This window comes from Octopus bimaculoides, chromosome 6 (assembly GCF_046866305.1).
Source record: "Octopus bimaculoides isolate indiv1 chromosome 6, ASM4686630v1, whole genome shotgun sequence".
Classification (NCBI taxonomy): domain Eukaryota; kingdom Metazoa; phylum Mollusca; class Cephalopoda; order Octopoda; family Octopodidae; genus Octopus; species Octopus bimaculoides.
Window position 1 is genome coordinate 99,904,016 of NC_142933.1, and position 11,519 is coordinate 99,915,534.

Below are 11,519 nucleotides of genomic sequence, written 5' to 3' on the forward strand. Positions count from 1 at the left end.
ATCCTTTCGGGGTCGATAAATTAAGTACCAGTTACGCACTGGGGTCGATGTAATCGACTTAATCCCTTTGTCTGTCCTTGTTTGTCCCCTCTATGTGTAGCCCCTTGTGGGCAATAACGAAATAGGTATTTCACCTGTCTTTACATTCTGAATTCAAATTCTGCTGAGGTAGACTTTGCCTTTCATCATTTCGGGGTCGATAAATTAAGTACCAGTTGCGTACTGGGGTCGATCTCATCGACTGGCCCCCTCCCCCAAAATTTCGTGTCTTATGCCTAGAGAAGAAAAAAATATTAATCCACACGTACAGGCGGTGAGCTGGCAGAAACGTTAGCACGCCGAGCGAAATGCTTAACGGTATTTCGTCTGCCGTTAGGTTTTGAGTTCAAATTCCACCGTGGTCGACTTTGCCTTTCGTCCTTTCGGGGTCGATAGATTAAGTACCAGTTGCGTACTAGGGTTGATCTAATCGACTGGCCCCCTCCCCCACAAAATTTCGGTCCTTGTGCCTAGATTAGAAAAGAAGATTAATCCTCACGTGACCGACTGCTATTGTCAGGACCTTGACTAGGCTGTCAGAATCCTGTTTCGTACAGCATCTGCTGAAAGAGCGAAAAGTCGAAGACACATCTAGATATGTCTTCGACGCCCCGGAAATTTTGTATTTTCTGCTTGCTATATTTGAGAGTTGGTCTTCTATTTTATGTATGCCTCATAGACATTTTATCATTTACGTTTCCTAGACGAACTAAGATGTGCCCTTTAACCTTCCTTATATATGTGAGTGTGTGTGTGTATGCGCGCGTATATATATATATATATATATATACATACATATATATATATATATACATACATATATATATATATATATATATATATATATATATATATGTATACATATTTATATATATATATATATATATATATATATATATATATATATATATATATATATATATGTATATATATATATATATAATGTATATATATATACATATTCATATACACACACACATATATATGTACACACATGCGTACTTACATGTATATATATATATAAGCATTATCATGCACACACGCATACACACACATAAACACACACATGCCAATCTTCTAATCTGTCTTGGTAGATCAATATACATATACAAATATATTTATATATATAAACATACATAAATATATTCATATATACATAATTCTAGCTATATGTATGCATATATGTATGTATATATATATATATATATATATATATATATATATATATATATATATATATATATATATATATATATATATATATATTATATATATATATATATATATATATATATATATATATATACATGTAAATATGTATGGTAAGAGATATACATACCCACATATGCATGTCTGGAATTCATATACATTATGTTTACTAAAAATATATACTTAGTCTTGCAATGAAAATATATACCCGAGGACAAACCGCAGCAGCGCCAACAGCTAAGAGCTAAGACCATCCACCTAGTTTAATATTTATTAACACTTATCAAGTTTCGCTATCATTTATTTTACCTATAAACTGCCGAAGTTAAGCAGGTTTTATTTTCTTATGAAGAGCGTAAACAAACTAAATGTTCCCTGATGGGTATTAATAAATACAAAAATATTTGGACAATCTTTTCGCTTTCATCAGGTGAGGCTCCTGTAGTTTGATCGCAGGTTAATTTTCACAGAGAGGAGGATATGTTGTTATTAAGCATAATTTCTGTAAGTCTTAAGAATTTAGAAACTACGTGAGATAAGATCTAAATCAGTTTTCTTTTAACGGTAAAACTCGGAGTTGATAAAGCTATAAATAATAGCGTGTGGAATATTTATTCAGAACCCCATCGATGGAATAAAAGTTAAAGACTGCTCGTGGAACGCAAACCTATATCTTCTGTGAATATATATAATATATATATATATATATATATATATATATATATATATGATTGACCGTTGACTGAACACTATTCAATTTTTTTTCTCCGTGTTTTTCTCCTTGTCTCCGTATTCTTTCTGTTGAAGAGCGTAGCTCGAAACGTCAAAGACTTTCCGTATTCCCGAGCGTCATACTAATATATACTTTTGTTATTTACACCACCTGTCCTCGTCTGTTGTTATTATTTGTATATTCTCCCATATATATATATATATATATATATATATATATATATATATATATATATATATATATATATATATATATATATATATATATATATATATATATATATATATATATATATATATATATATATATATATATATATATATATATATATATATATATATATATATATATATATATATATATATATATATATATATATATATATATATATATATATATATATATATATATATATATATATATATATATATATATATATAGACGCAGGAGCGGTTGTGTGGTAAGTAGCTTGCTTACTAACCACATGGTTCCGGGTTCAGTCCCACTGCGTGGCACCATGGGCAAGTGTCTTCTACTATAGCCTTGGGTCGACCAAAGCCTTGTGAGTGGATTTGGTAGACGGAAACTGAAAGAAACCCGTCGTATATATATGTGTGTCTGTGTTTGTCCCGCTAACATCGCTTGACAACCGATGCTGGTGTGTTTAAGTCCCCGTCACTTAGCAGTTCGGCAAGAGAGACCGATAGAATAAGTACTAGGCTTAAAAAAGACTAAGTCCTGGGGTTGATTTGCTCGACTAAAAGGCGGTGCTCCAGCATGGCCGCAATCAAATGACTGAAACAAATAAAAGAATAAAAAAGAATAAAGAATATATATATATAAATATATATATTTATGTAATTGTCACTAAATGCGACTAAGGGTGTCAGGACACCTACATTGCTAGAAATAAGAGCTAAAATGCTCTAATGCTGTAGGAAAAACCCATAATTGTATACATATATGCTCATAGGGACCGTAATCGTTCAGAACACCGATCCAGAATTCCTTACACTTAACGTTCAGTTTCGGCTATTTTGGTGTTCTGGGCGCCTGCAGTCTCTATGAGCATATATGTATACTATTATGTGCTTTTCCTACAGCATTAGGGCATTTTAGCTCTTATTTCTAGCAATGTAGGTGTCCTGACACCATTAGTCAGATTTAGTGAGAGTTATATTTTTCCTTTATGGTAACACACATACACACCCCACCTGTACGCACATACACATACACACACATATGCAAACGAGTAGTATAAAATATGGAATCCGAGAATCGTGCGGCTGTCATAGTAAGCGGATCTCTTCAGTTTGGATCACAGATTTTATTATTATTATGTTTTAATTAAACTGTTTTAACTTCGTATACTGGTGTAATTTCACACGCTGAACACGGTTTACTTTCAACATTTTTCACAAAATTTTGTATTGGTAGAAGTTATTTCGTGTTAAAGTTGTCGTATTTGGGTAATTTTAATCAATCAACAACGTGTATTCAGCCTACTGCTGTTTGCGATAGTAATCGAAGAGCAACAATTTCCAGGTCATCTTTTCTAAATGTATTTTTCAACACGTGGATTAAGCAAAAAAAAAAAACAAAAACAGAAAACAGAAACAAAGCGTGTAATATGTAACACAGGCAGTAAACAAAAATAAAATAGAACAGAGTAGTGAAAATAATCAGAGGCAGTTAGTGAAAATATCCACACGTAAGCCATAATACATAGCCAAGTTAAAGAACACCGAATAGTCCACATGTGGTTGAAAAATACAGTTAGTAGAGATAACCTGGAAGTTGTTGCTCTTCGATTACTACCGCAAACAGCAGTAGGTTTCTTCAGCTGAATACACGTCGTTGATTGGTTAAAATTACCCAAATACGACAACTTTCGCACGAAATAACTTCTAAAATACGAAATTTTGTGAAAAATGTTAAAAGTAAACCGTGTTCAGCGTGAGACATCACATCAGTATACGAAGTTTCTAACTGTTTAGTTAAGAAAAAAAAAAATGATCAAAAAGTCCGTGAGCCAAACTGAAGAGATCCCAGTAAGCTCCTCTTACGGACTCGGCTATCAAACCAAGCAGAAATCAATTACAATCTTGTGCAATCTCAATTATCCATGTAAGTGAAAATTCAGAAAATCCGAGATTATTTTGTGTGGAGTATATAAAAACAGAAAGTCAGGGGGTTCGAGAAGTGAATATATTATTTAACCACGTGACGTCCATAAGATAACGGCCGTTTCTTAACCTTCTTCATGTATTAATTTCAGTATGCAAGAAATTATGTGTACATGTTTGCATTAATATTTATGCTCAGCACTAAACAATAAATTGTATATTCACAAATTAATGCAAATAAAGAAAACAAGCTTATCATATCAGCGGAACATCATAGTTACATCAACAATTCATCTCTAAATGTACACACAAAATTCATTCTTTATATACACAATGTATGGAAGGCCAGAACTTGACAAAACTATGTTGATTTAGTAAGCAAAAGGTAAGCACCAGAACAAAGATACATTGTGTTGCTATTATCATGTAAAAAATTTTCTTTGCATAAGGACACCTTAATTTAAACAAGATAACAAGAAGAAAAAAAAATCAAACAAAAGATTAAGATGATAAATAAAGTAAAAATAAAATAACATTAAATTTATAAAAATATAAACAAACAATATAAAAGAATTTGTACCAAAGAAATTACACAGATGGATAAGTGGGGGAAAAACAGCTGGCGAATTGAAGATTCTACAGGATTATGGATGAATGCATAAAAACAGTGAACTGTTATACGAAGTCAACAGGGTCACGAAAACATTACAGAAAACATTTGAACTTTCAAAAATTTTACTCTTACATCAGCCACACCTCAATATGCTATGGTAAAAAAAAAAAAAAACTCTTCCATATTATTTGCGTATATTTTTATATATTTTATGCTATTTTATTCTTACTCTATTTCTCTTTATCTCCTATATTTTCTCCATGTCATCTTGTTTAAATTAAGGTCGGTTAATTCATTAATTTCTATCTAGCACTTCAACTTGACTGATATAAAAGTGCACATATGTGAAGACAATTTATGTTAGAATAATAATATCCATATACATATATATACATACATACATACATACATACATACATACATACATACATACATACATATATGTATATATATATATATATATATATATATATATATATATATATATATATATATATATGTATATATATATGTGTGTAATACTATTCTGCTTAAATTATGGAACTGCAGATACAATATCCTTACATATCGCACGTCTGTTTTCATACCTCCACTTTCCTCTGTATTTCATATCTTCTCTATAATAACTATTGCTTAATCATTTTCTCACACCGTCTCTGATAAAGGGATATATAAAATATCCCGGAAACAGTTGTAAGACCTCTTTATAAATGTTCTGAAATCTTTCATAGACTTGGATTTTTTAAATCTCATTCTGTTAATTTTATATAAAGACGCTTACCTTTTACTGATCAAATCAATGTTACTTGGTCGAGATATGACCCAACACCAGAGCTGAAGACACCTCCGAAAGGAGGGGCCCCGCCACGTCAAAACGGTAGAGGAATAGGGGCCGAAACCGGACGTGGTTCCTCCTGATGATGTCTTGAGCTAACTGGATCCTAATCCACCAAGGGAAGGTATGTCAGAAGAAAGTAATTCAACAACGCGGGTTGATGAACCGTAAGACGTATGGCCAGAACCTCCTGGAAAATAACCATAGCAAGGGACATTCCACAGTTGAATTAGAACAGTCACAAACAGTGAAAGAAGACATGCACCCAACACCAGAGCTGAAGACACCTCCGAAAGGAGGGGCCCCGCCACGTCAAAACGGTAGAGGAGTAGGGGCCAAAACCGGACGTGGTTCCTCCTGATGATGTCTTGAGCTAACTGGATCCTATAAAGGAGCTGTTGTGGTAGCAGACCACGAAACATGGTTGAAATTCCTTCCTAAGGAGTGAATTCTGTGTGCATATTTAGGGTTGAATTGTTGATTTCATCATGATGTTCCACTGATCTGATGAGCTAGCTTTCTTTATTTGCATTAATTTGCGCTTATTCAATTGTAATGGGTAATGCTGAGTGTACAAACTTATGCAGACATATATGCATAATTTCTTGCATACTGAAGTTAATACTGTATGCTGATGGTTACGGAGCGGTTATAATCCCACGGGAGTCGCGGGGTTGAATAAATATATATTCGCCTCTTAAACCTCCTGACTTTATATATATACATGTTTATATATGTATACATACATACATACACACATACTTATACATACATACACACATACATACATATATATATATTGTGTGTGTGTATATATGTAAATATATGTGTATATATATTTACATATATACATGTATATATATATATATATATATATATATATATATATACATGTACGTATGTATATATATATCTATCTATCTATCTATCTATATATATATATATATATACATATATACATACGTATATATATATATATATATATATATATATATATATATATATATATATATATATATATATATATATATATATACGGCACTTAATGTCAAACGAATGAGAAAGGCGTGCTCAATAAAACACACATTTACACACATACACACACACGCGCGCACACACACGCGCGCACACACACGCGCGCGCACACACACGCGCGCGCACACACACGCGCGCGCACACATACACGCGCACACACACACACACACACACACACTTGCTTTCGAAACTGATGATTCATTGAGACACCCGCTACTCAGAGTTTCTCGTCACGTGCAATCCCGCAGACGACACATTTATACCGTTTTGTCACACGATGTGAAAAGAGAGAAAGACAGGAAAAAAAAGAGATAAAGAAAAGAAAAAAAAAAGAAAGAAAGAGAGTGCGAGAGAGAGAGAGAGAGAGAGAGTGTGAGAGGGAGAGTGAGAAAAAGAGAACGAGAATGAGTCAAATGTATTATTCAATTGCTCTGCTGTTTTGATAATTCACCACACTCCATTTCAAATACAGACACATGGTCCACACATTTAATGCAACGACCCAACTCGCGGGTTATACATTTGTATTCACTGCTGTCGTGTTGTTATGATTTAAGGCGAAACGCTTTATTCTACTTTGTTACTTTGCCTAAGTTCACAAAGTGTATGCATGTATGTATGCATGTATGTATGCATGTATGTATGTATGTATGTATGTATGTATGTATGTATGCACGTATGCACGTATATGTTTATGCACGTATGCATTTATGTACATATATATGTGTACACATAAATATCAATTCATATACATACATATATGTATGCATCTATCTATCTATCTATCTATCTATCTATCTATCTATCTATCTATCTATCACGTACACGTATTTATATATCTGCATGTGTATGTATATATATATATATATATATATATATATATATATATATATATATATGTATTCCTTGGCTATCGCCGAGCAAACACGCGAACTACTGCGTCCCTACTTTCAAGTTCGTGCCTCACAGCGTTCATACACATAATTTTTCTCGTCTGGCCGTAAAGCCTTTTCTGTTTGTTTTCCTGTCTTGTTTTTTGTCCGCCACTACATTCCTCCATGGCAAGATTTAATTTGTGTATACAAATTTAATTTGCGGTCCATGGGAAGAGCCGTTTTAACGATGCGTCCTGCCCAGCTCTTCGAAACGCCGGTGTTAAAACGGGGGTAGCTGATGAAGAAGAATGTTCTCTACAGGCTTGTGTGTTTTCTCGTCTACGTTTCGTTTGCAATGTCCTGTTCCCAAATATGCACCTATACATACAGGTGGATGTCGGTATGCACATACCTGTACGTATATATGCATATACTCATTTACTATTTGTTTATATATATATATATATATATATATATATATATATATATATATGTATATATATATATATATATATATATATATATATATATATATATATATATATATATATGTATATATATATATATATGTATATATATGTATATATATATATATATATATATATATATATATATATATATATATATATATGCATATATATATATATATATATATATATATATATATATATATATATATATATATATGTATATATATATATATATGTATATATATGTATATATATATATGTATATATATATATATGTATATATATATATATATATATATATATATATATATATATATATGTATGTATGTATGTATGTATGTATGTGTGTGTGTGTGTGTGTGTGTGTGTGTGTGTGTGTGTGTGGAAGCGCAATGGCAGCGGACTCGCGGTCGTAGGATCTCGGTTTCAATTCCCAGAACGGGCATCGTGAGTGAGTGTTTATTGAGCGAAAACACCTAAAGCTCCACGAGGCTCCGCCAGTGGGTACTAGCGAACTCTGCTGTACTCTTTCACCACAACTTTCTCTCACTTTTTCTTCCTGTTTCTGTTGTATTTCAAATGTCACGCTGAATCGCCCCTACGTCGAGGGTAGACGTGTCTGTGGAGCGCTCAGCCACTTGCACATATATATATATATGCTTTATATATATATATATATATATATATATATATATATATATATATATATATATATATACATATATATATATACACGTTTATATATATTTATTTACATGTATGCACGTATACACACAGACACTCATACACACATATGTACACGCACAGAAGCCAACCAGACACATACAGAGACACACACGTACATATTTACGTACACATATGTATAACAGTAGGGGAATTTATATATAAATGTTAATGTATAGATAATAGACAGATAGAATTTAGAAAAACAAAGACAAAACGCAAGATAAATACAGTGAGCATATATTAATGGAGACACGATTAAAAACATATATACATAAAAAATAGAAAGCGAAACAACAACAGCAAAAGCAGTTGAAATCAAGGTTACGTAGATCATTAACCGTTTTTGAAGGGGATGAATAAGCGAAGCAGTTTTATTTCATTTTTATTCTTTAACCTATATTTTATCTTAATGATAGCAAGGAAGAAAAGAAATCGGTGAAAAAAAAAAGAAAAAGAAAAATAAACGTTTTAGTCCATTGAATAAACAAACCCGGATGGTATTCTTGTGGAATTTTTACAGACCAATTCAGAGCAATTGTTCTCAGTCGGGTATCGTCCTCACACGGTGCTGGATTAACCATTTAGCAAATTATGCACGTACTTCGTTCATCAAAGGGAGGTGGGAGCACCGACGCAGAAATGGTAAATAGTTTACGGCACAAAAGAAATTCAAGTGGTTTATATGATCGGAAATATAACTTCGAAGTTTTCATGGTGACATAGTGAGGATCTGATCAAAGACAATGCTATGAGGAAAAGAAGAAATCTAGATAAAGTGGAAGTCTACAAAAATAAACATTTTTGCTCCCATAATACTGTCAGTTTTATTTCATTTTGAAAAATAAAATTTGTTTTATGCTTATTATTGTTTAAACGGAATCTGGACAAATTTCCCTAAGGGATAACAGATAAGCCACCTATACCTGGATACAACTCACTCAACAAGAACTCTCTACTCGAATGGGCGATGGTACCACAAAACTTGACTTTAAAAAAGGATTTAGCAAATCCTATCAGATGGTGTTATTAAGTAAGTCATGGCCTGGACCAATCTTCGGTCGAAACATATTTGAGTTATCTAAGTTATGGTTTATTATTATTAATTTTATGGTTTATATTTGTTTATATTTTGAATTACGTATATACGGGGGCACCAAACTCTTTTAAGTGCTTAGGGCCTCTATAGCACTTAATCTGGTCCTGTTCACAGAGCACTGCCATTTTACACACAGTATTGTCACTGTTATTCTCTTGATTGATTTACATGGGGCATCAGCTATCTCTTTCAAAACTTTGAGGTTAATTTTCTTAATGCTAGGTCACCTGACTCCTAAAAGAGTAAAGGTTTGTCGATGAATATCAGTTATTGTTGTTGCATATGTAGTTGTTTTTGTTGTGTTTCTGAGCGACCTTTTATGAATTTGCGAACATATCGACGCAGGCATGGCTGTGTGGTAAGAAGCTTGCTTCTCAACCACATGGTTTTGTATTCGGTTCCACTGCGAAGCACCTTGGGTCAGTGTCTTCTACTACAGCTTCTAGCTGACCAAAGCCTTATGAATGGATTTGGTTGAAATGACAGTGCCCCAGCATTGACGCAGTCTAATGACGGAAACACAAAATAAATAAAAAAGGATGCGTGCAATTATATATATGCTTATGCATATATATATATATATATATATATATATATATATATATATATGTTAAATCTCTGAACGAGGTGTTAACAGTAACTGCACGATAAAGTGAAGTATATTTGCCATTTAAATGTGGCTGACCCCTAAGGGTGGATGTTACTGTTGCTTTTAGCCCCAGGAGAACATCTCCTCCAGCTGGCTTATCGACACATATCTGTGTCCTGTCTATTTTTGCCAAGGGAAGTTATCCTTCCCATCTTGATCTGCGATACGTACGGACCCGAGTTTCAGGGTTATTTCCCTTCTTCAGGGAAATAACCCTGAAACTCGGGTCCGTACGTATCGCAGATCAAGATGGGAAGGATAACTTCCCTTGGCAAAAATAGACAGGACACAGATATGTGTCGATAAGCCAGCTGGAGGAGATGTTCTCCTGGGGCTAAAAGCAACAGTAACATCCACCCTTAGGGGTCAGCCACATTTAAATGGCAAATATACTTCACTATATATATATATATATATATATATATATATATATATATATATATATATATACATATATTTATTTCGAGGATGTCAGGTCCTCATTAGGGATTAAATAATCCAAAAATTTCACTGGTTAATCACTATCATATAAGAAGTAAGTCTCGGTGATATGTTAGGGATTATTACAGTAATACATATTGTTAATAATGAAAGAAAGGAAATGGGGAATTATGGATGTATGGTTAATTTATTTGTATGATACTATGAGACTGAAATTCTTTTATAAAAACAATAAGAGCACTCAGAGAGCGCAAACTTCCGCCAAGGCAACACCAACGTCCTCTCAACGATTAGCCGGAAATGATTTTTAAAATGAGAATATCTGAAATAAACTCGACTGTTCTCACAAAGGAGAGTACTAGAACTAAACCTGACTGCTCACAAAAATTAAGTAAAAAAAATAAAAACAAAAAAGAACCCCAGAAAAATAATCCAGATTACTTGTCCGGTACCGGATCGATCCCAAAATCTAGTCAGTTCGAGCCAATCACGAGGCCAAATCTCCCTGAAAGTCTCATCCGAATCCATCCAGCGGTTCTTGAGATATTTTGTCCACGGACAAAAAAACAAACAAACACGACTGAAAACAATATCTCTGCCTTCGCTAAGGCGGAGGTAACAAATTATAAATTATAAAGCTGTACTCATATATGAATATATATATATATTATT